The sequence below is a fragment of the Notamacropus eugenii genome, chromosome 6 (assembly GCF_028372415.1).
Source record: "Notamacropus eugenii isolate mMacEug1 chromosome 6, mMacEug1.pri_v2, whole genome shotgun sequence".
Taxonomy (NCBI): domain Eukaryota; kingdom Metazoa; phylum Chordata; class Mammalia; order Diprotodontia; family Macropodidae; genus Notamacropus; species Notamacropus eugenii.
Window position 1 is genome coordinate 337,453,590 of NC_092877.1, and position 27,391 is coordinate 337,480,980.

A 27,391-nucleotide genomic window follows, 5' to 3' on the forward strand; every position below is an offset into this window, starting at 1 on the left:
GGTTGGCATTATGCTACGTGTTGGATCAAGAATATCCTTTTTCTGATTCATCCTCCACTCATCTAGATAAAGTCTTCCTAAGACCTAGGTATGATTACATCCAGTTCCTGCTTTCCTTGACACCATCATTTAGGATAAAATGCAAACTTCTTACCTTGGCATTTATGACGCTCCAAAAGCTGGTGCTCCCTAGCCTTGGAAGCACTGATTTCATCCGGCTTCCTTCATGAGCTTTATCTTGTGGTCATACTAGATCATTAGTTCTGGCCCAAACTTCACATGCCCCACTTGTACATTTCAGAGACACCCTCCCTGTTTACCCTGCTCAGAATCCTGGTCTTCCTTCAAGCCTTAACTCAGGGGGTCCCTGTCATAAAATTTACCATAGCATGTTTATAACTCCTATCATTTTATCCATTGTGGAGGTAGAGGCAAAAGGAAACAATTTTAGTTTATTGTAAGAATCAGAAAATTACAATTTTATATCGTTACCAACCAACTTGTCATAGGATTTTTTCTTTTAAATCTCAAATATTCTATTGTTACAGATCTCTAGGGAAGGTAATTCCACAGCCTTCCTTGACAGCCTATTCTAATATTAAAGAACCCTTAAGCTAAATAGAAAGATTCATCACAGAGGAAATTTTTTATTTGAGGTATGTAATTAGTTTTAGTTAACTTTATTAATAAAATGTCGCAAATCAATTAGGTTTGCAATACTCAGAAGATGAGGGCCCAAGAGGTGTTATAGCTCTCACAACAGGGAAAGATAGAATTACGTTTAGTTGGGAGGCAGATGTAATTAGATTTGATCTGAAGGATGCCACTGGTCTGAACTCATCACTCTCTGTCCTTAGGCACATTACCCAGTCTTAGTGGGTACTTACAAGGGTTGGATACCATTAAATAGTGAGGCTTAAATTTTGGACTTATTTCTTACAGCATTTTGCAAAAGATGGTCTTCACACTGAAATTATTGTTTCATCCCATAAATGTTTCACTTATCTGTCCAATGTATAACAAATGCTCCCCTCAGCTGGATCCTTTATTTCATTAAGGGGATTAGGGAAGGCGAGATACGAGTCAAGTCTATTCTACTGCAGACTTAGACCATGAGCTAATGTAAACATCTCCACACACACACACACACACACACACACACACACACACACACACACACACACTTACACACATTTGATTCCATGGTCTGCATGTGAGATCCAAAGGCAGTATGCCTGTATCCTATGAGTCCATCACTAGTAGCTGTGGGACTTGAGTGAGTTAATGACCTCTCTGAATCAGTTTCCTCATCTATTAAGTGAAGTGGTTAAACTTTCTAAAATCTTTTCCAACTCTAAACATTTTATTCTGAAATTGCATAGAGATATCCCATAAGCAGAAGTGTGGTAGTTAATGTTTAACCATCATCTCTCCAGAGGAAAAACAAATGTATACATGGCATGCTTTTAATTTGCATTGTTAATATTTGCTACATCATTTTCTTAAGGCAACAGAACAATAAATTAAGCCTTAATTTGTAGCCCTTTTATTTTCCACAGTGTAAATGCTCACACTAAATATTTAACAATTGGCTCTCACAAGCCAGTTTGAGCTGACTCCATCACACCTCTGCATAAGCATCCTTTCAAGAAGTTTCTCCATACCTACATAAATCCAAAGAGCTTTTCTTCTCTAGAGCCTAAGCACTGGTAAAATTGTGGCATGTTTCTTACTGAACGAACAACTCCCCTGGGCTTGGCAGATCCAGTCAGAGAAGTAATTTCAGGGCTTTTGGAGAATTATTGTCATTAACGTACCATAGTTGTTGGTGTTCAGCCATTTCAGATGTGACTGACTCTTTGTGACTCCATTTGGGGTTTTCTTGGCAAAGATACCGGAGAGGTTTGCTGTTTCCTTCTCTAGTTCATTTTACAGATGAGGAAACTGAGGCAAACAGGGTGAAGTGATTTCCCCTGGGTCACACAGCTGGCAAACATCTAAAGTGGATTTGAACTCAAGTCTTCTTGACTTTGGACCCAGCACTCTGTCCACTGTGCCACCTGGCCGCCCCTAATGCACCATAGAGATCACCCTAAATTTTTCTCAAGTCTATGGTAAGCCGTTGGAGAGAGATTGCAAGTGGGTAAACCTCCTGACTGTTCCTCTAAATGTAGTACAACTCTTCCAAGGGCAAATAAGAATTACAGACACTTCTATAGCACTTTGAAATTTTAAAGCACTTTGCAAAAATGACTTCAATGTTAGGTTCACAATTACCTGGTGAAATAGGTACTATTTGTACCATTACTCCCATTTTATAGGTGGTTAAACTGAGCTTCAAGTGGCTTACTCCAGGTTTCATAGCAAGGACTTGAACTCAGGTCATCCTGCCTTGAACCATTGGCTGGTCCACATTCTATCCAATACTGAAAATAGTTCACATTTTTGCTAGGGAGTTATGTGCTTGTAAGGTGTTTTAATACACATTATCTCATTTGATCCTCGCAGCAACCCTGGGAGACAGTTGCTTTTTAAAATAAATATTAATCCTGTTATTTCACTGATATGGGGAACTCTAGATGAGGAAGGTCTTTCTACCAATGCAGGGAATCAGCTCAGCCAGAGTTGCCTAGGGAACTGAGAAGTTCATGTTAAGGTACTTGCCCAGGGTCATACAGGTTCATGTGTCAGAGAAGAGACAGGAACTTAGGTGTCCAGGTATGGCTTTTTATCTATCTCATATCCCACTCAGGTGCTACTACTGTCCTCCATTTACAGGTGGAGAAACAGACTCGATGTTATCAAGTTGGTGAGAGTTACATGGCTATTCAGTGAGTGTCTGAGACCAGACTTAAATTCAGGTCTATCAACTACAGATCCAATGCTATCCACCTCCTTGTTGTTTTTGAATCATGCCCATCTCTTCATGACCCCATTTAGGGTTTTCTTGGCAAAGATACTGGAGTGCTTTTGCCATTTCCTTCTCCAACTCTTTTTATAAATGAGGAAATTGAGGAAAATGGGGTTAAGTGATTTGCCCAGGGTCATGCAACTATTAAATGCCTAAGACCAGATTTGAACTCAAGAAAGATGAATCTTCCTGATTCCAGACCTGGCACTCTATCTACTGCACCACCTAGCTACCTTATCACACCATCTAATTGGTCTCTAAAATGTAGACATCACTTGATGTCAAAGGACATGGGGGATTATCAAATGAGTAAAAAGCTCTGTCCCTGTAAGGTGCTACATAAATATAATCTTTTTATTATTGTAATCATTATAAGTGGGAATATTGAAACAGCCCAATTTCAGAGAATGAAAGGAGAGAAAAGATATCTCCCAAAATGCTGAAGAGGTTTGACACTTAGCTGTCTCTAAAACATGGAGGAGACATGGATCTCACATTTAATAACTATAGATCTGAACTGAAATATGGAAATGGGCACTTGGTTTTTTATGACAGCAATACAAGTTGCCTTATTTTAGAACCCTCAAGCCTTTCCTACTATGCCTCACTCACCTTCTGTCTCCATGGGCCTGACAACAGAATTCCTCATCCATGAAATATCCACCAATGAAACAGTAACTGGAGACCATTCCATTATTTTCCCCCAGGGTTTTTTTCCTTAAACAATTTTTTTTTAAATATTAGGAGTAAGAGGGAACTTAGAAGCCATATTGTCCAGTGCCCTCATTATATATGTAGGATGCTGACTCCCATAGAAATGAAATGACAAGCCCTGTATTCTACAGTGGCATATAACTGAAAACTTTCCCAGTAAAAATTACCAGGGGAGAAAGACCTCTTTGACTTCAGTAAAGACCATTTTACTTTACTGAAGGTAAAATAGGTTCTTGGTTATGCCCATCATCCAAATGAAATCTGCTTAAGTCCAACCAAAGGAAAATGTTAAATGTGATCATGGGGAAAGAGCACTGAATGTGGAATTAGAAGACCCAGGTAGAAATTAAGGCTTTCTTAATGATCTTTCTGACCTTGAGTAAGTTGACTCTTCTATAGGTCTTAGTTTCCTCATCTTTAAAAATTATCTAATTTTCAATCTTACGGGACTAGGTGACTGCTAAGCTCTCTTCCACCTCTAATAGGCCTATGATGCTAGATTGACTGAAATGTGTAGGCTATCCAAGTTGTTCTTTGCACATAAGGACATTGTGTTAGTGGAAATACTTCAAATGCAATGAACTTTTTTTTTAAATTATTCTGAGGAGGAGTAGAGAAACTTTTGTGGAGTTGGGTGTCTCTTACCCCAAATCCCCATGCTCTCTTTCTTTCCTACTAATCTTCAAGATTTTCTAATGAGGAAAAGGAAACCCAGGCGTATTTAGCAATCTGTGTTTGCAGGTTGGAAACCAGAAAATGAAGACTAATAGTTTCTCTCCTGCTAATTTGATTTCTGCCTCTTCTCTCGTGCCAGCCTAGGCAAGGGGCCCTTAGTTACTGTTTCCTGCAGATGGAGACAAGAATAAGAGGAGATGCTGGGTTGGTAGGTCTCCCTCCCAAAAGGAGGCCAGCTGGCTCATGGGACTCAATTAGAGACGGCCCCAAGTGCAAGAAATAGAAAGTAATTGGGAGTACAATGAGAACAAGCCGACCTCCTATATGCCAACAAGGCAGCCATCCAACCCCTTGGAAGATGGCTGGGGTAGGCAGCTATTGGAAAACTGTTGATTCTTCGACATATTCTGCCTGATTTGGGCCACTAAAAGTGTTTAGAATCATGTTCCAGATAAGTCTAAATTGAGGTCAATAAACTCCTAATAAAACCTAAGTCATATGTAATCTTCTATGAGAAATATAGTTGCATTATGGTGCTGGGGGTCTCAGGCTTTCCTGGGAACCAGGCCTACCCTGGACAAAATGGAAATAGGGCTGTACTACGCCTTCAGTCCCATCTCTTTCATCAGCCTTCTGGATCTCTCTACTCTCTTTCTTCTCTTCTCCCCCCACCTCTTTTCCTTTCTCCCCCTATCCCATAGTCTAACTTGCCTGGTTCTTAACTAGCAATTACATTGGAGAGCCCTATAATTAACCAATTCATAATTAACCAATTCAGACTAACTCCTTAATGACTACTGAGGCTTAATGACCTGCCCCTCCCAGGATTATTTGCATTTTAAAACATTGTTTCCTAAACCAAAGGAATGTATCTAATGGTGGAACCTCAGGCATTGAGACATAACCAAGGGGAAGATGTTGCTTTTTAAGGACAGGGAAGGAAAGGGGATAGTTGCTTTCTAAGCATCCCTCAAATCACTGCCATGCATCTGGGAAACAAAAAATGACAGTTTGAGAAATGCACAGCAAGAAAACCACAGAATTTTCAGCTACATGATATTAGAAAAGAAGATTTTCCTCTCTCATGCTAAGAAGACCAAAAGAAGTTGACATCTGATAAACTACGGCTTATCACCCATCAGACAGGTCCCCCTTTCTCTCCTTCCTCCACATTTGCACATGACAGAAGAATAGTGAAGGAACTAAATATTCTAATGTCAATGGAAAAGGAAAACAATTAAATCATGTACTTTAATCATTGTAAGGTCATAATTATTTTTTTTAACTGAAAGAAGCTATGGTAAAATTCCTTAGGATCACACATAGGATTTAGAGCTACAAAGAGTGTCAGAGCTCACTGAGCCCAACCTCCTCATTTTGTATTTGACCTCTAAGTCTACTCTTAGTCCCCTGACTCCCAGCTCAATATGTTCTGCTTTTGGCCCTCATATACATAAAGACACCTGAACCATAAGCAAATAGACTCAGTGATATGGAATTGGACACATTGAATGACATCAGAGTTGTTTTATTTATATCAGGGGTATCAAATTGTTGTCCCGTACTACCCAGCAAAACTCCTGAGTTGGTCCAAACTAGATTAAAATACAAATGAGAAATGTTTACCAATATAAATAAAAATACAGTATTACATAGGTGATATTAATTTGTGGTTTTCTAAGTCAATATGCCTTGGCAGGGATCCTTTTCTATTTGACTTTGACACCACTGCTCTATATGATAATAAATGAAAGACTAAGTTTAGGGAAACTGTAAGCTGTCTGAAAGCATATATGATAATCCATAGCTAGTCAACAAGCATTTATTAATCACCTACTGTGTGCCAGATGTTGTATCATGCACCCATAGTCTTCCACTTTGAAAAAGTAGGCAAGGAAGTAATTGCATTATTGAAATTCAACCAATCAGGAACAAAGATGGAAGGGGAAAGCAGAAAGCTGACCTCAAGTAAATCAGGACATCCTGGGTCTCCCTGCCTTGTATATTTGACAGATTGTGCCAAGTAGAAAAACAGTGTAGAACATTTCTAAAATTGGACAAGATTCCTGTCTCTCAGTGCTGTATAAAAAGATTGAGTTTCCTTTGGATTACATAGGACAACACTGGCAAGGGAGCTGGGACGGGCTGGGTTTCTCTCCCAGTGAAATATTAGCCTTGGAAATGAACCCAGCTCATCTGCTAAATAGCACTTGTAAATTGTCCTGTTTTACTGAAAGCGACAGACTTTGCAAGCTGCCCTGGATCTGCCTTCCCAGCAGAAATATCACGCAATACCTTTTAACCAGAGAGAGAAACCTTTTAGCTTTACACCTTGCCTGGCAACGAATGTGGCTGGAGACGCTTACAAGGAGTATAATTGTAATTGACAGCTATGAAATCATATGACAGGTTCTGGCACAAGACTCGGGCTCTGACAGCCTCCATGTCTAACATTTTTAGCATTACATTTACCTGCGAGAAAAAAAAAGACATTAATGATACAGTCTAGCCTAAGGGAAGTGACTTGATCATAGGAAAATACGGCAGACTGAAAATCAGAAGGGGACTTACAGGTCATGTGGTCCAATCCCTTTATTTTACACAGGAAATTGAGGCACAGAGTTTAAGTGACTTGCCCTAAGTGTCAGAGGAAGGATTTGACTAATGGTTTTCCTGACACTGAGTCCATCTAGCTGCCTCAAGGAACAGAGCTGGACTTTTCTCTAACTACATCATTCCCTGGAAAACTAGTGTGTGACAGTGGATGGGGCACTGGACCTGAAGCCAGGAAGACCTGGATTCCAATCCCACTTCAGACAATGATTAGTTGCACAGCCCTGGGCTAGTCACATAAACCCTTTGTGCCTCAGCTTCCTCATCTGTAAAATTAATGAGTTGAACTCAATGGCATGGAAGGCTTTTTCTAGTTCTTAATCTATGATCTTGTTCAATAAAGTCCAGTGTTTTCTTGTGATGTCTAAGATCAAATACAAACTGATCTCTTTGATTTTTAAGTTCTCTCACAACCTGGCTCCAATCTGACTTTTCTCTCATTATATTTTCTTCTCCTTCACACTTTATAATCTCCCTGAACTGGCCTCAATCTCCCACTTCCATGGGAGCCTATCTCCCATCCTCTTAATTTCTGTCTCTTCAGAGTCCTAGTTTCCTTGAAACGTTGATTCAGTATGAAACCTTCTGTCACCCCTTTAGCAGTCAGTCTTCCTCCCCATTGAACTTGTGCTTATTTCATATATATATATCATGTATTTACTTACGCATGTGATATTCCCCCAATATATTTCCAGAGACCATTTCATTTTTGTGTCTGTGTATCCCCTAGTGCCTAGTCCAGTGCCTTGTGCATAATAAATACTTGTCCATTGAAGCTAGATCTTCTAACTCCAATTCCAGAGTTCTTTCCTTTACCTTGAGAGCTCATTTCATTTATTAACTTCCCTACAGCCTTTGACCTTCTGCTTGATCCAGGAACCTGGATCCTCCATATTCTAATTTGAGCCAGACTAGGCCAAACCATGTAACCTCAAAGGGACTGGGTCTCAAAGGACAGACCAACTGCGGGTGAAATCCCTTAAACTAACAGGTTCTCCCTGGCTCTAGCAGAGGCTAACCACTGCAGGATACTTATTAATAGACCAAAGCAATCAGAATATAAACTCTTATTAAGATTGTCACTGAGGTTTAAATAGATGGATTCTAGTTGGGAGGTAGCTGTTATGTAAAAGGTCAACTGCGCCCTCTAGTGGTCCCTACATTAAGCTGCCTTGACAAAATCCCTAAGGTCCCATTATTTCCCAGAACCATGGTATCACAACATCTCAGAGCTAGAAAGAGCCTCAGAAGCCATCCTTGGAAAACTAGCATCTGCACATGAATCCCCTCTACAACAATCAAGGCGATTCGTCAAGAATGTACTGAGTAACATAGATAGTGACTCTCCCTCAAACACTCTAACCAGTTATTTCCTCAACCTACTCAGTTCCCATGACCTACTCCTCCACCTTTCCTCAGCCATACCCTTGAGCTTACCATCACCTTCAAATGGACCACCTCTACATTCAAGAATTCTGAAGTTTCCTTATATGGCCATAATATAATGACATCTCTCTCTCTGCCTTCCCATATAAAACCCTACTTTGTATGATGACCTCCAAACCTTTGATTCCTCAATTCCTTCCCAGGCCATCTCCCTTGCACTAACTGCTCTCTCTTCTTTTCCCCATCTTGACCCCTTTGTGAACCAATTCAACTCAACACTGGTTTCCTTTTCTGAATTCCAACTCCCCTTATCATTTTGACAATTACATCCTGCAAAACTTAAGCTTGCTTCATCCCCAGAATTCACCATCTTCCCTCCATCACTCCTACCCATGTGCGGCTGAAGAAAGATGGAGAAAATTGCATGCCTATTCTTACTGGGTCCACCACAAATTTATGTTATACGTCTTCAACTGAGTCGTTGCTGCTGCTAGACAATCCTTGTTGTTTTGGTGGTTTTTCAGTCCTGTCTGACTCTTTGGGGTTTTCTTGGCAAAGATACTGGAGTGGTTTACCATTTCCTTCTCCAGCTCATTTTACAGATGAAGCAAACAGGGTTAAGTAACTTGCCGTTCCCGTAAGTGTGGGAGGCCATATTTGAACTCACAAAGGTGAATCTTCCTGACTCCAGGCCTGTCACTCTATCCACAGCACCATGTAGCTGTCTTAACAATCCTTATCAACTCACTATCCCACTCTCTACTGTGGCTCTTACCTACATTTTTATCCCTCCCTAAACATCCCATGTCTCCCTCTTTTCCCATCCTCTCAAGAATCTTGCCTCATATTTTACAGGAAAAAAATAAGACCATTTTCTATGAACTCTCTCTTCTCCCCTCTTCCTCCTCTCATATTCCTCATTTGCCTTCTGCCACTCCCTCCTTCTTCAACCCTGAAGATAAAAAAGTTAATGGAGGAGGGGAAGCAATATCACAGAATCTGAGAGCTGAATAGTCCCTTTAACCACTAGGTTAAAGGAATCTTCACTGTAACGTACCCAGCAGATAGTGATCCAGCTTCCCCCAGCATTCATCAAAGACTTTTTGTCTTTATTGTAAATTCCATGTTTTCAATGAGCAAATATTTTGCTCTCTCACTACCTTCCCCATATATCTTGTCAAAGGAGATAAACAGACAATTATCAAGGGAAGAACTCAAAGCTACAAATAACTGTATTTCTTTTAAATGCTCCAAACCACTAATAATTAGGGAAATGCAGATTAAAGCAATTGTGGAACTCGTTTCACTTTTTTTTCAAGTCTTGACCATCGACCAGAAGACTTGGGAGAGACTGGCTGTTGAAAACAGAAGGCTCATCATGGAGATCTACCTGGTGCTCAGAAGGAAAGTAGCTGATACAAGGAAGGAGGAATGGGTACTATCTTTACTTGAATTCTCTCAGGCCAGTGAGACTCAGAAGCAAGGAAATCAGAGATCAAAAAAGGCTTCGAATCCTGGTCTCCACTGAACTAGAGAGGGCATTCAAAGCTAACCAATCATAGCCCCAAATATACATGTATTTGACTGGGTTAAAATGTTTTATTAAATATTTGACTATTTTAATCCTCCCCCCCAATTATATATGTTCATTATCTAAAAGAAGGTTCTGTTATATGAGTTGATAGAACAGGCACTGCTTTTGAAGACCACCACTCCTCCCTATACCCAACTGTGTATCATGACACTCCTTTGGGCTTCGGTAATGCCTTGAACAAGTTCATTTGAATAAAATACACATGTTTTCCCTGGCAAGGGAGTATATCTGAGACTAGCATAATATTACCTAACATTAAAGCAGATTAATTTATGAAATTAACCAGGCTTACTAGATAAGCTATTAGAGAATAAGATTCTGGTGGAAAATGGAAAGGATGTGGATATTTTGGTGTGATATAAAGAGTCTGGTAAAACCTGTCTGGAGCCAGTGAGCTGTTCCAGTGGTGTCCCTAATACAAAGGGGATTTCTTAATGGGGGGATGCAGGGGAAATGAAAGCATTAGGTACTAGAGTTATGGGAAGAAGAGACATATTCAAATGAGGAACCATAATGTTAAACTTAGCCTCCTTCCTGGTTTTGACTAGAACCAGCTTTGACTGATGTATTCAGTCTCTAAAATTGCATCAGACTTTTAAAAAGCAAGATTTTAAGGGGGATCATTTTTAATCCAATCTAAAATAAATTGGAAGAGAAAAATTTATAGCATCTCAACAATAGCAAAACAGACACACAAAACCCTGCTAAAGAGTGAAATAAATGTCTGTATTACGGAAACCTAGAATTAACTAAAATTAACTTTCAGTTTTTTTCTTTCGTTAGCATTAAAGGAAAAAATTCTGTATAATTAATAAATTGCACAGAAGCTTTAAATCACACTAAAAACTACAATGTGTAGGCGTCAGTATTTTTCACTTGCAATTTCAAATAAAACATTTATCGATGCACAAATACATTTTTTATTTGCCTTGGAAAGTTCAAGATGAAAATAGTCTATTGTAGCAAAAATAAAACAAAAAGAAACCACAAGTAAATTTCTGGTATCTATTTCATGACTGACCACTGATTTATAGGTTATAAAAGTTTGAACACAGAAATGCCCAGTCATAAAAGAAACTAGAAGTGAGAGGAGACCTAATCAAACCTCCCTCCTCAAGGAAGCTTTTTCATATTCTCATCAACTTCCTAAAGAGTGCCATACTTTTGTGCATTAAGAGATTTTTTTTTAATTTTTAAAACATCAAATTAGATTTTCAATTTCAGGGTTGACACAAATAAGAAGTTGGTTGACTGGGAATGCTGTAAAAATAGGTAATACAGACCTCTAGTGGTTGAAATACATAATTTGAAAGGAAAAAAACTATATATTCCCTGCTTCTGATTTTTAAAAGAAATAACTTTTACATTGAAAGAGGAATTTTTTTTCCAAAATAAATGTATTGAGAAGAAAATTCCATTAATTGCTTCTCACTCTTTCTCGTCCTTTTACAACAGTGACTTGACTTACCCAAGAATACAGGCAGATTTTCCCAGTAGAGTCATCAATCTCATTACTCAATTTGAGGATTATTCAAAAGGAAATAATGATCTGTTTTGGTTGGGAGGGGTTTGGGGGGGTTCCAAATATTATGCATATGTTATAGGAGCCCTGAGGCCACGTGTGGCCTTCTGTGTCCTTGGGTGCAGCCTTTTGACTGAGTCCAAGTTTTACTGAACAAATCCATTTATTAAGGAAATTTGTTCTGTGAAGTCTGGATTCTGTCAAAGGACAGCACTTGAAGTCCTAGAGGGCCACATGTGGTCTCCAGGCTGCAGGTTCCCCACCCCTGGTTAAGGTCCAAAGTAGTCGGACCTACAGTAAAAAATTAGACAGAACACACATGCACACACACACACACACACACTATATACATACATACATATATATATGTTTGTTCACATCCATATATAGATAAATAGAACATGAGTTGAGAACATAATAATTAACAGATTGAGTTAGGAAATATTCAAACTTACTTTTCAAGAGAAACCTATTAGAATTCATTTAGCTGTAGAAATTCCTACTGTTGGTTTAAAATTTGAAAACCAGAGTCTAAATGCATATTAATAGAGTTGTCTTAAAGACAAAGTCTTACAGACTTTGATGATTTGGCTTCATATTATTAAAAAAAATCCAACTTGGTAAGTTGTGTCCAGAGAGGAGTCCACAACTGACCCTTATGACCCAGGAGGGGCAGTATTTCACTATCTCTGTTCAGGCATGATTTAAATGAAATAATTAATTATGCATGGTACTTAATGATGTACAAGTAATTAGTCTAACTGGTGCATGCCTACATGGACTAAGTAAACACACAATCTCAAAGAAATACAGAGCCTTGTGATTTTATGCTTCTCTCCCTCACCCCCAAAATGCCGCCTAGTAAGTGGGAACTTTAATGAGTGTCAACCTAGAGGTGTAATTTTACCTTTTTCTTTTATAAAGATTAATTTCATTATCTTCTTAAACAGCTTCCATTCTACTGTTTCTATGGGCAACCTTCCTCTATTAATGTTTGTAATGTGTTTTTGTCAATTTCCCAGTCCCATCCCTGACACAGAATGGCGATGTCACCTTGGAGGCAAATCATTTATCCCCACCAAGCTCTAGGTAATTTTCTAAGACTAAAAGTTGTAGAGAGGATGGAAACCTGTGCTGATCAGTGGAATTTCCTCCCCTGGAAGTTCCCATGACAATGAAATCACAAATCTAGTTGCTATGCTTATCCTTCAAGAATGTCTTGAAAATTAGCTAAAATAGTTGTGGAATGTCTTTCCTCCAAATACAAATGAGATTTGTGTGGGAAGGAAATACAATACATTGACAATAATCACATTTTGATGAGGGGGAGCCCTGTGCTTTCTGTGGCTCTAGGAAGGATATAGGTATTCCTTTGCCAAAGAGAAATCAGAGCATTTTGCTCAAGCATCACTTTAAAGGTCAAGGTATCTGCCATTAGCTGGCCCGAAAGAAGCAATAATAAATGCACATCATTCGTTAGGGGCAGACAGTGGGTGGTGGAGAAGACAGAGTCCTGGGCCTGGCTTTAGAAAGACCTGAGTTCAAACCCTGCCTCGGACAGTTACTGTCTGTGGGATTCTAGGCAAGACTCTTGTCTGCCTCAGTTTCTGTAAAGTGAAAATAATAGCACTCCTTCCTAGGGTTGTTGGGGGGATAAAATGAGATGATATTTGTCAAGAGCTTTGCAGTCCTTAAAAAGCTACATAAATGTGAGTTGTTATTGTTGTGTGGCCTTCAAGAGACCTTTATTCTTACAGATGAGGAAAGTGAGGCCCAGAGAAGTCTTTCCAGTTTACACAGCATACCCAGGATTCAAACCTAACTCTCTTTCCTCCGAGGCCAGTGTTCTTCTCATTAAATGAGGCAAGGACCCACAGGCTCTCAGGGTAAAGTTGCTTCTAAGGGAGAAGGAAGGTCCAGCAAGTAGACAAAGCAGACAAGCAACTGACCTCAGAAGCCATCTAAGCCAGCCTCACTCATTTTAGATAGAGAGAAATGAAGGCCCCAAAAGACTGTCAGTAAAGTCTGGTGGTGAAAGGAAGGAGAAACCAGATTAGAACCTATGTCTTCAGATTCTAAATCCAGTGGGCTCCACTGTAGGCCATGTGGTCAATCTTTAGGCCTCAGTCATCTCTCCAGCTCATCTATCAAATAAGGGGATTGGCATAGTCAGAGGTGTCATCCAAAATGCGAAGCACAACAATGTGAAGTGGGTATGGATCTGACTAAAATGTAACTGGGAAACATTTAACAAAATCAGTTGTTGTTGTGTTTGTCCTTCATTCTCAAAGAGGACCATGACATCAAGATGATGACTTTGTTTTCAGTGAGGGAGGGCTGTGCAAGGTCACCAGCCTCACTTTCTCCTCCAGAGCCATCTGGGTCCAGTGGCCTGATATTCATTATGATGACTGGGGATGGCCCAGGTGGAGTTTTAGTTGAGACTTAAAGGAAGTCAGAGAGGTCAGCCAGCAGGGCACAGGAGGGAGAGTATTCCAGCAGTGGGAGATGGAGGGGTTTGTTCGAACAGTCAGGAGACCAAAGTCACTGGATTGAAGAGTAAATATAAGGGAGGAAGGTATAAGAAGACTGGAAAGGTAGCGGGGAGTGGGTTAGAACATAGGCTTGAATGCCACAAAGACCATTCTAGATTTGCCCTTGGAGGTAATAGGGAGACATTGGAGTTCATTGACTAGGGGGAATAACTTAGCAAAATCAGTACAAATACAGTAATAACATAGCTAATACTATATTTTAAAACTAAGTCAATATGTAGCCTAGAGGTTCAGGATTAGTGGGCCCCACTTCTATATGAGCTTGACACCTCTGGATTAAATAATCCAGAAATTCACTTTCACTTTCTAAATCAATGACCCTGTAATTGAGATTTCTTCCCTAAAAATCCTCAAAAAGGAGGTATTTTACTTCTCCCTATATAGGAAGACCTTTAAAGCACTGTACAAATACTAGCTATCATTTTACTATGTATTGCTATATTATCTTATATTATTATTCTCCTTTAGACACAATTTCTTTATCAGGCCTGGAGTTCCACAGGCTCCTACAGACTTAGATTTTGAGCTGGAAGGAAGGTCCATTAGAGATCATTTGGTTTAACAAATAAGACATTAAGGCCCAAAGAATGACTTGTCCAAGGTCACATAGGTCACAAAGGAAAGATTAGAATTCAGACTCCATACTGTTTCACCTCCATAGCTCCCCTTGATATGGGAACTGATTTCTAAACTGGGGCCTTCATGTTAGAGAAGATCCTGTCCCATGTACCTCTGAGCCCTCACAAAGCACTAGCTAACATCACCATTTCCTGGTTCACCTTGGCATTCCCCCGCTCAAACCCAAGGTAGACATGGAGAGCACTGCTCCCATTCAGTCCTCTTCTCTTGTAGGACGACCCCTGCTCTGCTACAATTTCCCAATGGAACAATTCCAATCCTTCTCCCAAATGCAGTTACCAAATAACTTTAGGTTTGTCCAGGAAGCCACAATTTTCTTTTGCCACTTTCTTCCCTAAACTAAAACTCTGTACCCAGTGATGAAGCATTGAGCCCTTCAGAGGAAAGGAAAATTTTAAATCCCAGATAGGAGTGCTTTCCCAGAATCCTACTTTTCATAATCAAGGTATCACATATGAGAATCCCAGCAAGCAAAGCCCATCTACCCACACTTCTGACCAAACGTGCGGGTGGTTGTTGGCTTGTTTGTTGAAGTGGAAGTAATGATTCTTTAATGACTGCACATTGAAGTTTGCAAAGTTCTGTACATGTGTTGTTTCTATGCATCCTCACAACAGTCCTGTGAAAGAGGGATTTATAGGTATTGCCTTCATTTTGCAGAAAAGGAAACTGAGGTTTATACATGTCGTATGAAGCTATGCTATTAGTTAGCATCAGAGTCAAAATTCAAACAGGATTCTCTTGACTCAAAGCCCTGTATTTTTTCTATGATACAGAAATGCCTGTCATCGGTAAAGGAACGTGAAGGGGAAGTTGTTCCTATAAATCAGCTCTATTACCCAGAAAATTTTACTAGAACCCAAAAGACTGTATAGTAATGGTTCATTGATTTAAAGCTTTGAAGACCAGTGAGTCCAACCTCCTCATTTTACAGAAGAGGAAACTAAGGCTGAGACAGTTTAAATGACGAGCCCAGGGTTGAACAGCTAGGAAGTGACTACAGCAAGATGTGAACTTGGGTCTTTCTGATACTAAACATCTCTCTGTCTCTGTCTCTCTGTCTGTGTCTGTCTGTGTCTGTCTGTCTCTCTGTCTGTCTCTGTCTGTCTCTGTCTGTCTCTGTCTCTCTCTGTCTCTCTGTCTCTCTGTCTCTGTCTCTCTCTCTCTCTCTCTCTCTCTCTCTCTCTCTCTCTCTCTCTCTCTCTGTCTCTCTCTCTCTCTCTCTCTCTCACACACACACACACACACACACACACACACACACACACACAATCTTCCACTATGCAAAGCAGGCACTCCTTTACTCAATCAGAAAAACTCCATGTGTACCCAAACATCCTTCCAGTCTCATTCAGTTAATCTGCTTTCTCTTCCACAATAGGTACTTTATTATTGATTACTGAAAAAAAAATGAAATTAACAACAATCATAAGTTCCGCACAATCCCTACTTCCTTCCTACCCCTGATGTCTCCTGTGTGCCAAAATCAGGATTCAAACCCCAGTCCTGCCACTTATTGGCTGTATGGCCTTGGGAAAATCATTTTACTTCCCTGGGACTCAGTTTCCTCTTCTGCAAAATAAAGGGGTTTGACTGAACCAATCACAACAAAAAATACTGTTGTCTTAGCTCAGCTCTACTTACATTCACTGCATCATTTTAGCTCCTAATCTTATTTAAAGAAACATTTCATTCTTTAAAAAATCTTGTAAATGGAGAATATTTTCTCAGGACATGTATAAGTGTACCTCGTGAGTTGTCATCATAAACCCATTTAGATGCAGTACAACTGAGAAGAAGGCACTGAGGAGCTGTACAAAATAGTTAGAGAAGAGAGAACATGATGTAGGGGGAAGGACCAGGTACGCCTCTATTTATAGACTCTAGACCTAGATCATCTGTCTTAATCCCTCTTTGGTTTTTTGTTTGTTAAGTATAAACCTTTAAGAATACTCCCACCTCAAAAACTCCATCTAATGAGGAAGATCATCTCTTCATCTACAATTTGTGTTCTTAGAGAAGAGGTATCTAGGGGATGACGTAGCACGGGGCCTGGAATCAGGAAGACCTGAGTTCAACCCTGCTTCAGAATTGTTTGTTACGTGACTTTGGGCAGGTCACTTAACCTTTGTCTGCGTCAGTTTCCTCATTTGTAAAATGGGGAGAATAACTGCCTCCTGAGATTTTTGTGAGGATCAAATGAGATATTGGTAAAGTGCTTTGCAAATCTTAAAGTGTTCTATAAATAGCAGTTCTTATTATCCTTATCATCATCATTATTACTAGTGCTCCTTCTACTTATCTTCCTCCTCCTCCTTGTATTATTGCTAATAATAATACTAATACTACTATTAAAGAGTCACCACGGAACTAAGAGGTTAATGGTATGGCCAACACTACAAAATTAACAAGTCAGGAAGACCTGCGTTCAAACCCAGTCTCAGACACTTTCTAGTTGTGTGACCCTGGGAAAGTCACTTAACCCTGTTTGCCTCAGTTTCTTCATCTGTAAAATGAGCTGGAGAAGAAAATGGCAAACCACTCCAGTGTCTCTGCCAAGAAAACTCCAAAACTGGGGCCATGAAGAGCTGCATGTGACTGAAATAACTAAACAACAGCAAAAAAGGATCAGTGGATAGATTTGAAATCAGGTCTTCCCAACCCCAAGGCCTGCACTCTTGCTAACATACCATACTACATCCTCTTAAATGCCAACTATTTTGTGTGGGGGTTAAATAAGCCTTTTTTGAACTGACCTGGGAACCTAGACATTTCATATAAATTGATTTCTATTTTTGAAAATGCACTCCATATGTTAGAAAAAAAATGGAAACCTAAATAAGGAATAGACCTTCCAACCTTTATACCATAGGATAATAAAGACAGAGAGACAGAAAGCATGCTTACCTTCCAGAGTTCCAAGAATCTCTCTTCTCCTTCATTGGTTCTTTTGAATGTGGAGGTTGAAGAAGGATCTGGCTGGATGTCTGGGTATTGGGGAGTATATGCAAACAGGACAGTAGAGTGGAATGAGCCCTGGACTTGGACTTAGGAAAAAGAGTTCCTCCTTTTCTGCCACTCAACAGTTGTGTGATCATGGACAGGTCTTCACTACTTGGCCCAAATCATCTTTCCCACCACATCCCCAAACTCTTGTCCCTTGACTCTGTGGCCAATGCAGCCACTGTCAACCCAGGACATGATGAGAATGGAACTCCCCAGCTCCAACGAAGGCCATAATTGGGGAAAGCTTATATATGTAAAGGATATCTGCTTATAGAAATGGATATAGGCCATCCAGTGATATGTTCCATTATAGCAACCACTGAAAAATAGCTTTTGTGAAAAGAGATTTATTCTGTGAATGGGAGGCTCCTCAGATAACTATAGGTGTTTGTCAGTCATTTTAGTCATGTCCGATTCTCCATGATCTCATTTGGCATTTTCTTGGCAAAGATACTGGAGTAGTTTGTCATTGCCTTGTCCAGCTCATTTTAAAGATGAGGAAACTGAGGCAAATGGTGAAGTGAGTTGCCCAAGGACACACAGCTAGTAAGTGTCTGAGGTCAAATTTGAATTTAGATCTTCCTGACTTTTGCACTCTATCTATTGTACCACTTAGCTACTTTATATATGATAAAGTTTACATAAACTTTAAAAATCTGGCTATAATAGAATAGGCATTGAAGTGTGGGGCTCAGTTTTCCTCTTCTAAGCCTTTATAGAGTCATAAAATAATACTCAGATTATTCTTGTCAGCAAGAGTGCAGAGTGTTAGAAAGTGAATTTCATAGACTCATAGTTCTAGAAGGAACCTCAAAGACCATCGAATTCAATGCAATTCTTTTTCAGATGAGCAAATTGAGGCCCTGAGATGTTAAATGACTTTCCTCAATTATATAGATAGTTAATGTCAGAAGTGAGGTTTGAACCCAGGTCTTCTGACCCAAGAGCATCACAGTGTTCTTCCCACTGTACTGTACTGCCTTGTGATCATAACTGTTGTTGTTGAGTCATTTTCTCTGACTCTTCAGGATCCCATTGGGGATTTTCTTGGCAGCCATCCTGAGTGGTTTGCCATTTCCTTCTCTGGTTCATTTTATAGATGAGGAAACTGAAGCAAACAGAGTTAAGTGACTTGACCAGGGTCATATAGCTTGTAAGTGTCATTGGATTTGAACTCAGGAAGATGAATCTTCTTGTTTCCGGTTCTGATGTTATATCCACTGCAGTGCCACCTAGCTGCTAAATCAGCTTATTCAAAGGGAAGGTTTGAGGGGATAAAGGGACTATTGGTGGGGAGGAATGTATTAGAAGAGTCAGATTGTATTTGTGTCCCTGTGAATATTTCTTGATGCTGGAAAATGTTTCCTATTTAATCCAGTGAGTCTAACTCTATTACTAAGATCTTCCTAGGAAAGTCTGATCCAAGCTCATCCCTGGATAAGCCACAGGTTAATGAAATTTTGGTCATAGAAACTCTAAGTCACCAGAGGAGTTGTTATCTGCGTTGGTAGAATAAAAATGCCACTGACAGCGAGGTCCTGGAAGTTTGACTTCTGTCTTAGCATAGTGCCCAGTACAGAGTAGCTATTTTGTTGATGCTGGGTAATTGGTTAAAAAACTGAAGTAATCAGAGGAGGGGATTCCCTGAAGAGCCTTAGTGGACTTCTGCCCATCTACCCCACCAATGGGGTGCCTGGCGTTATAATACTCAAAAATGTCCAACAGATAAGAAACACTTTCTGCAGAGTAGTATAGGTATCAGAAAAAGCCAAAGAGACTTAGTTGGAGTCCTCCATACTTGTTCTCATTTAATCAGGACACATCCATTGGTCTCCCACACTTCCTAGTCGGCTTTTGAAAAATTCTTGAGAGAAGTCTGGAATGACTTCATAAAACCGTCTGAACAAATCATTTTTTTTAGCTGTGAAATGCCAATCCATTACCACTCCTCTCTGAAGAATAGTTGAGTTATTTACCCACTCTAGGTCTTGGCTTCTTTATTTGTCAAATGTCAGTGGACTAGATGAGCCCTAAGGTCTAGAGCCTCTGATTCTCTCAAGTGTGTCTAATTCTGTGATTCTGCAGTAGCTTCAGAAATACCAAATATCCAGAACATGGGCTGGAGAAGCAGTTGGGTAGAATAAGCAATTACGGGAGGAAGGGAGCTGGGGAATTGGAAGTCTTATATTCTGTTCCCAGATCTCTTGGTTACTCCTGTCATGTCCCAGCTGGTTTAATTCAGTCTCAGTTTCCATTCTTGTGTTTCCACTAGACAGCATTTAAGCAGCATTTTTATTTAGTGCATTGAGAAACACAGAATAAAGACCTCTTGTGAAGGCCAAAAAATAATCATAAAATTTTCACAGACTCTTCTGTGGCTAGAGCTGGGCGTCTGTATCATCAGCAAGGCCAACCTCAGTGGGTTAGACCATAGATCGTAGGGCTGAAAAGAGACGTTAGAGATGTCTTGTCCAGCCCCACCGCCATCCTCCTCTATTACACAGGTCAGGTAACTGAGACTACATGCGTAGTAAGTGACCAAGTCAGAAATGGGAACTAGGACCTCTGACTCCAGATGCGATAGTTTTTCCTACATAATATAACATGTATTATACATGTGTATATTATACACAATATAATAAATTCCCTATATAATATTATAGTGAATAAATACATTGGTTCAGAGAAGAAAGAGGATAAAGATGGCTTAGAATTAATGGCATGCTGGTAAATGTTTAATAATCAGTTCTCAGAAAAATGAGCCCACAACACACTTTTCTTAAGTTTAATCTTTTTTAAATTTCAATTTAAAATTAACTTAATTTTAATCTTCATTTTAACATTTCCTCCATCACTTCATGCAGTCTAAACAAACAACAAAACTAAATCTAGCCTTCATTTGTAGCATTTGCCCATTTCTAAGGGGTAAATGCTCACACTGATAATTTAACTATGATCTGTAGGAGCTGGCTCCATCACAACCCTGCACAGTCAAGGGAGAGTTCCAAAGGGGCTGGGCCTCCGAAGGACATATTGGATTTGAGATAAGGAGATGAGGATTCTGAAGCGTAGAGGAAAAGAGTTAGATCCTGATGTTCAGAGATTATTGAGTTTAGTCCCTTCGTTTTACAGATAAGTAAACTGTGTCACAGAAAAGGGGGTGACTTGCCTCAGGTCACATAGATGTAAGGAGTAACATCAGGGGTTTTGATACAAAATGTGGAGCTCATTCATTCTTCAAATGTCTGTCTTCCACCAAGCCTATCAGTCACTTAACCTGCCCAGGTCTTATCTTCCACATCTGTGTAATAGGACAAATGAGCTACGTAATTTCTAAAACTCCTTATAGCTCTAAACCCTATATATAGTGCCATGAAATACCCAATTGGTGAAAGGTTCTGAGAGCTGAAATATACCTCAGGGTTATCTAATTCAAGCTATACCCAAAAGGAACTCCTACTGGAACAAATCCAATAGGTTGCCATCCAACGTCTGTCTAAAGACCTCCACTGAAGAATCCAATTCCCAAGGTGACTCGTTCTACTCTAGTTGGGGACATTTCAAATTGTTAGGAAATTGATCCTAATTTTGCCCCTCCACAATTTCCCAGCACCCGTCTGTACTCCAGACTATGCCTTCTTAGGCCAAGCAGAATAAGTCTCTAACATAAAAGCCCTTCAAATATTTTCTATTCAATTCAATAATTCAAATCAATGAACATTTATGACACATATACTACATGTCAGACACTGTGCTAAACAACAGAGAAACAAAAAGAGGTTAAAGGTAAACTCTGCTTTCAAGGCGCTATCATTCCCATCCAACCTCCCACTTTCCAGACTAAATATAATATATATATACATATATATATATACACATGTATATACATATATGCATATATGTTTCTTATATGTATATATATTTAGAAAATAAGACATTTCATTTCCTGAATAGTTTAGTAAATTACCACTTGCCTAATAGGGTTTTCTGAAAACCACAATACACAGTGTAGAAACGGCAAGAACAGGTATATAAGTGAGGAAGAAAAAAAAACAACACAAGACAAGCCCCATTGCTCCTAGCAGCCCTCTAAGTTTCCCCCTCTTCTTCTGGTGGAGAATTTGAAACTGGAAAGAGTTGCAGAGCACTTTGTGCCAAAATACTTGTTTATAATACTGGAGTGTATTAGATAAACCATCTCGGCAGACTTTATCATTTGACATTTTGGCCGGTTGGAGGAAAATTCTATCCAATATTCTAGAGCATGGTCCCCTTATCCCTTCCTTGTGTCTGCTTTAAGAAGGTGAGCATGTTACTTTGAGGACAGGAACAGAGTTAGCTCAGTAACTCATAGAAAAGGGAAATGAAACTTATATGGAAGAAGGGGAAGAAATTGATTACTGAATAGTACAGAAAGAGTGGAGGTAAACAGAGACAGCTGTGGGTTTTAACAGCTCTGTTACTACCAGTAAAAAAAGTGTGTGTGTGTGTGTGTGTGTGTGTGTGTGTGTGTGTGTGTGTGTGGCTCAGTGAGTGTGAGAGCAATGGGAAAAGGGGAAATAGCTATGAAGTAGGGGGAAAAAACCAGGAGGAAGGAAGAGAACAGAATGTTCAAAAACATTCCTTGCTTGTCCTCAAGGATTTGTTGCTGTTTGAGAAATGCATTGCTTCACTGTACAAAAAGCATTCATTGCCACTTTGAGCAAGAGGGGAATTCCTCTCCTTTTATATTCAGGCAGAAAAATAGAGGATCCTACTACCAGAAAGGGAAGTGAATGGGATGCTCTGATAGGCAGCTGCCTTGAAATGGTCTCTGCTAGATTTAATTTTATCCTGCTCCAACAGAAGACCAATACGAGGAATATATTTTAATTTCAAATCTGATGTGTGACATCTGGTAGCTCATTTATCGCTAATGAAGTTTGCACAGGAAGCAGCAGTCCTCAGTATCTCGTCTTGTTTTTCAGTTGGCAAAGTGTTGTTTACCTTTTTGTGGGCCCAGCATCCATGCCTCTTAGTGCGCATAGTTTAATTAGAAAGAGCACAAGTCCAACTTAGGAAATGAATGGAGTGGCAAATCATAGTGTAAAGAAGGGGCTGAACCTTCATTATAATCAATGGCTTAGTATCATTGTCACTTGTAATTTATGTTTTAAGGATTTAAGGGGATACTGCCACCACTTTCTTTCTCCTGTTGTACCATCTTCTCCATTCCTTTGGGGTTCCATTCTCCTTCCTTATCACAACCAACATCATGATTCCTCCTCCATCGCCTAAAAAGTCAAAAACCATTCTCAGAGATTATGTGACATAGGTCGTTTTTATGTGAATTCAACTCAGTGTTACATCAAAAGAATAATAGGATATCATCAGAAAAAAAATCAGTGAACTCATGGTGAGAATGAGCAACATGTCAAGTGCTGCACTGGTATCCATGTACTGTCAAGAGCATTGAGCAGAAGGTCCTTCACATTGGGTGATGAGTTAATGGGAGCGTATAGACCTAAGTCACATAAGATGGGCAAGCATGGATGGATTTGGGTCTGCATTCTTGAAGGAGACATTCAATTACAAAGCTGTAACCAGAAATTTTTACCCTTGGGGCAAAAAGCCTTAATTACCCTGTAATAGTTACAGCCCTACCCAAATGGTTGAGTTAGCAGATGCATTAGAGTTCTGGAGTGACTTTTCCCAGAGATCATTTGACTAGTGTGAAGGTTTTACTTCATTTTTGGAAAGTCTTTGTCACCATTAATGGAATTTGTGCACCATTGAGAATCTAGAGCAGGTGCTTCTTTGGATGACTGAAGAAACCTTCCCCACTATCTTGAAACCATGCCCTTTAAACTACTGTCTATACCATTGGCTCTGAATATGAATTAGGAAGGAAGAAGAGTGGATCCTTTAAAATTGATTCTCAAAATCTATCTTTGGTTACCATGTCATCCTGACATAAAAATTAGAGCGTCTGTGTCTTATTGGATGTACTTCAGCTTATTCAGCCTAACTCTGATGGTTTGCCATCCCCCCCTCCATGTCTTCAAAGTTTCACTCGGAAGCTAACTTTCTCAATGTAAGGCAGAAGGTGTAACTTATAAGGTTTTAGCATTATGCCATTATGTAATTCCTCAACTGAGTTTATGTTATTTCTCAATGAGATTGAGTTTGTATTATTTTCTTTCAATTTAGCAAACAGCTGCTCTTTCATTAAGGAAATATCCTCCAAGCTTTCATAGAATTAGGCTTGTTTCCGTACATACTTTGATTTTAATGCTTTACGGTTTTTGGTCACAACATCTTTTACCAACGTCATTTTATCCCCAGAACAACCCTGTGAGCAGGTGACTGAGTGAACAGGTAGGGACAGGTGATAATGTTCCCATATTAGTTAATAATTTCTGATTTGAAGGAGAATGTGGACATATAAGGTGGTCTATCCTTATCTACTTCTTGAAAATAGACCCTGTGTACTAAATCTCAGCCAATCATTTCTTCTGCCTCGAAGACCCAATTTATACAGTGAATTTAGTGCAAAATACATAAGAATTTAGAAAAAAATGAAAAAGCGTTATCCTGACTGAACATGATCGGCTCACTATTTGAGTTGCTTGGTTTTTGTTTTGTTTTGTTTTTTAGGGGGTGGTGTTGCAGACCTACAAGGGTTAGTAAAATCCTATAATCAGTGTCATAAGTACAGTCCTATAAGCAAGGTCATTATAGAACACATTTCCCTAAAATAAAATTCTCTCTAGCCTTCAAAACCATTAATTAGGGTAAAATATGAAGTAAAGTCATTTTACTGCACTTTTTTTTGGAGGCTCCCCTGGCCTCTCATCTTAGGAGCAAAGTATAATGGAAATGATTTGGATTTGGAATCTCAGAGGACCTGGGTTTGAATAAAGGCTCTGCAACTTACTACCAGTGAAAGCCCAGGAAAATCTCTTAAAATCTGAAGACTTCCATTTTCTTCTCTGAAAAATAGGACTCATTCAGATCTAATTCCTGTGACCTCATGATTTCATTTCTAAAGATAAATGACAGCCTGAAACTTTTCACTTTAGAAAGTCTAGTTTTCCATATTGTGTTTAGACAGCATGCCAGTTTGCTGTCCTTTTTCTATGGGAAGAGGTCTCAGGTAGGAAACCCAGGTATCTTCATTTCTGCCCCACTGCCCATTTATAACAGCACCATGCCAAAGAGTGTCCTCTTGGTGTTAGAATGCAAAAGGAATTGGAACCAACATGTGGACTAAACACTGAGCCCCTCACTTTACAAATGAAAAAGCCTTCCTGATCCAAAGAAAAGATAAACATAAGCACAAATACAATCTTATCAAAGACCTCATCAAACCATAATAAAATTATCAAAATTGTTTAATGCTGTATATTAGGTAATTAACAAGTGCATGCTTCATAAACTTCCCTTATACATCCCTTACTGGAAAATCTGGAAATAGGTGAACAAGTTCCAAACTGAACCTCCAAGCAGGTGGTATTTCTTAGTGATTTCCCCTAAATATTTTAGGATGTTGTGCTTCCAAAGAAAAGAGAACAGCTAGTGTCCCAAGACTATATCTCTTTCATTGGCCTTCAAGTCCAAGAATCCATCCAAGCTGTAAAGGAGGCCCTGAGTGTCAGATTAATCACTGGGATGGTGCTCTTAGGCTGACAAAAATGCTGAATGTTCTGAATGCTACCATAGTGTGGGCACTAGTGTGGGCACTTCAAGGAGAGACAATGAAGTATTTGGGGATCTAACAGGTCAAAGATCTCTTTTCTATCAATTTCTTTTAGTTCAACTGATATATTTCTTGCAAGAGGATGTCCTAGATTCTCATTCCTAGCCTTATTCTTGCCATTGCACACACACACACACACACACACACACACACACACACACACACATGCCATTTTAGCAAACATTTCACACTCAAACCAAGACTTTAAAGATATAGTTGAGTCTTACTAGATTCATTCTGCCTTCCTTGCCCCCAATACAGACATCCTTTTGAGGAAAAGAAAAAATGGTGACAAAAATAACTGAGAGTTTGGAGGAGTAAAGAGAATGAGAGGAGGGAGGAAATCTCATGTGGGTGTAGGGGTTGGGGGAGGAGAGGAGGCATCCATAACAATTGAGATGCTTAAACTATAATTTACAATAAGTAGGAGTTACTGGAATTGAGAGGAATTTAATTGTAGTCATTGACAAAAGTTTTGTACTCCATTTAATTAGATATTCCAGTCTTGATATAATCCCTAAGAAGCTGAAATTTGGTGTTGACTTCTCACTGAAATTCATCAGCATAACTCTAAAGCTGAAGAAAAATAAGGCTTGAGTAAAATTGCTCATGGGAAAGCTTTTTCTCATGAGCTCTTCTATTTGACATCTCTTGGGTCATGGCCAAAGGTAGTTTGGGGACTGTAGAACAGAGAGCCTAGAAAAATACTCCCTCTCTCTTCACCTCCCTCCCAACCAAGTATACCAAGTGTAAGCGGAGCTAAGACAACAAGCCCAGTGGAGGATGTTGTTGTGGTTGTTGTGTTTGTCCTTCATTCTTAGAGGACATGCTCAAAGGTTGAGACCATAAGTCATTGTTCTCACTCAGTCACAGCTGCTGATATTGGATTTTCTTCATGGAACTAATGATAGTAACTGACATCTGTGTGATGCTATTAAAATTTGCACAATGGGATCACAGACTTAGAAGAGACCTCTGAAGTTATTTATTCCAACTTCATTATTCTATAAATGAGTCCCAGAAGTGTCAAGTTGCCTGTACAGGATTCAGACTCAGACCTTCTCCCTCTCCCCTCCAAAAACAGAATTTTTTCCTCTCAGCCATGACATCTTTCTTCCTCATCATATTTGAACCTCATGACAACTCCATGATGGAGGTACTACAGAGAGCTTTGCCCCCATTTTACAGCCAAGGAAAGTGAAGCCCAAACTGATTCATTAGCTTCCATATAGCAAGTAAGTACTGGAGGTGGACTCCTTTATTCTAAAGCCAGCACTATATCCGCTGGACCACACTGCCTATTGAATCAAGATTGCATGGAATCGATGGGGCGTGAATGACTGCAAGAAGTCATGCAGGCTGGTTTGTGTCATTCACTTTCCCTCTGTAAAAAGACAGGACGACTCTTAGATATCTCTCAAAATCCCCTCCATGCGATAATTTTCTCTTCATAATTAGAATGCTTTAAGCCTTTATTATTTGCCAGGCACTGTGATAAGTGAGAAACGTATCTTCAACAAGTCCCTGCTTTCACGAAGCCTAAAGGGGAACTAGAAAGAGGAAAGGGCTTGGAGGACAATGTCCATGATGCACAACGAGCACCTGGAGCCTAGCAACTTAAAGCTAGTCAATATCAGCCCCAAAGATGGACTCGTCCATGCCCTCAAGAAGCTTATATTCTCATTGATGAATTTTGTTTTATTCTTCATCACATTTATTGCTCTATATGGTTTTTCAATGGACCATATAAAGAATCAAACTCAAAGACAAATCCCTTACCAATGTGGTACGTTTGTTCTGGGATTACGTAAAGAAAAGCAAGATTGATAGCCAATTTTTCCTAAATATAATTACTTGGACTTTTTAAGTTTCCTATTTATTATTATAAGAAATGTGGGATAGTTTTTTTTCCCTTTGGATGGCAAACTCATTAAAAAGGAGCTTATAATGAACAATTTAATTAAATTGGCTTTAACTTGCCTATAAGCTAAAGAAGGCATTAATATTCTAATCAAAAGTCTAGAGGAAAAAAATCTTT

At 39.4% G+C, this 27,391-nt stretch overlaps 1 protein-coding gene across 10 annotated transcripts in view; it reads left to right on the forward strand.

Moving 5' to 3' along the window:
* The window catches only part of AGTR1 (angiotensin II receptor type 1), a 53,120-nt gene that overhangs the window by 18,709 nt on the left and 7,020 nt on the right, over positions 1-27,391 (forward strand). For 2 of the 10 annotated variants that reach the window (XM_072618239.1, XM_072618240.1), the window contains exon 2: positions 9,619-9,734. The exons of 6 other annotated variants lie outside the window; for them this stretch is intronic. The gene's annotated coding sequence lies outside the window, so the exon portion shown is untranslated. Of the gene's footprint in view, positions 1-9,618; positions 9,735-11,559; positions 12,505-27,391 lie in introns of those variants that run through there. 2 more of the 10 variants (XM_072618241.1, XM_072618243.1) reach the window with 2 other exon arrangements.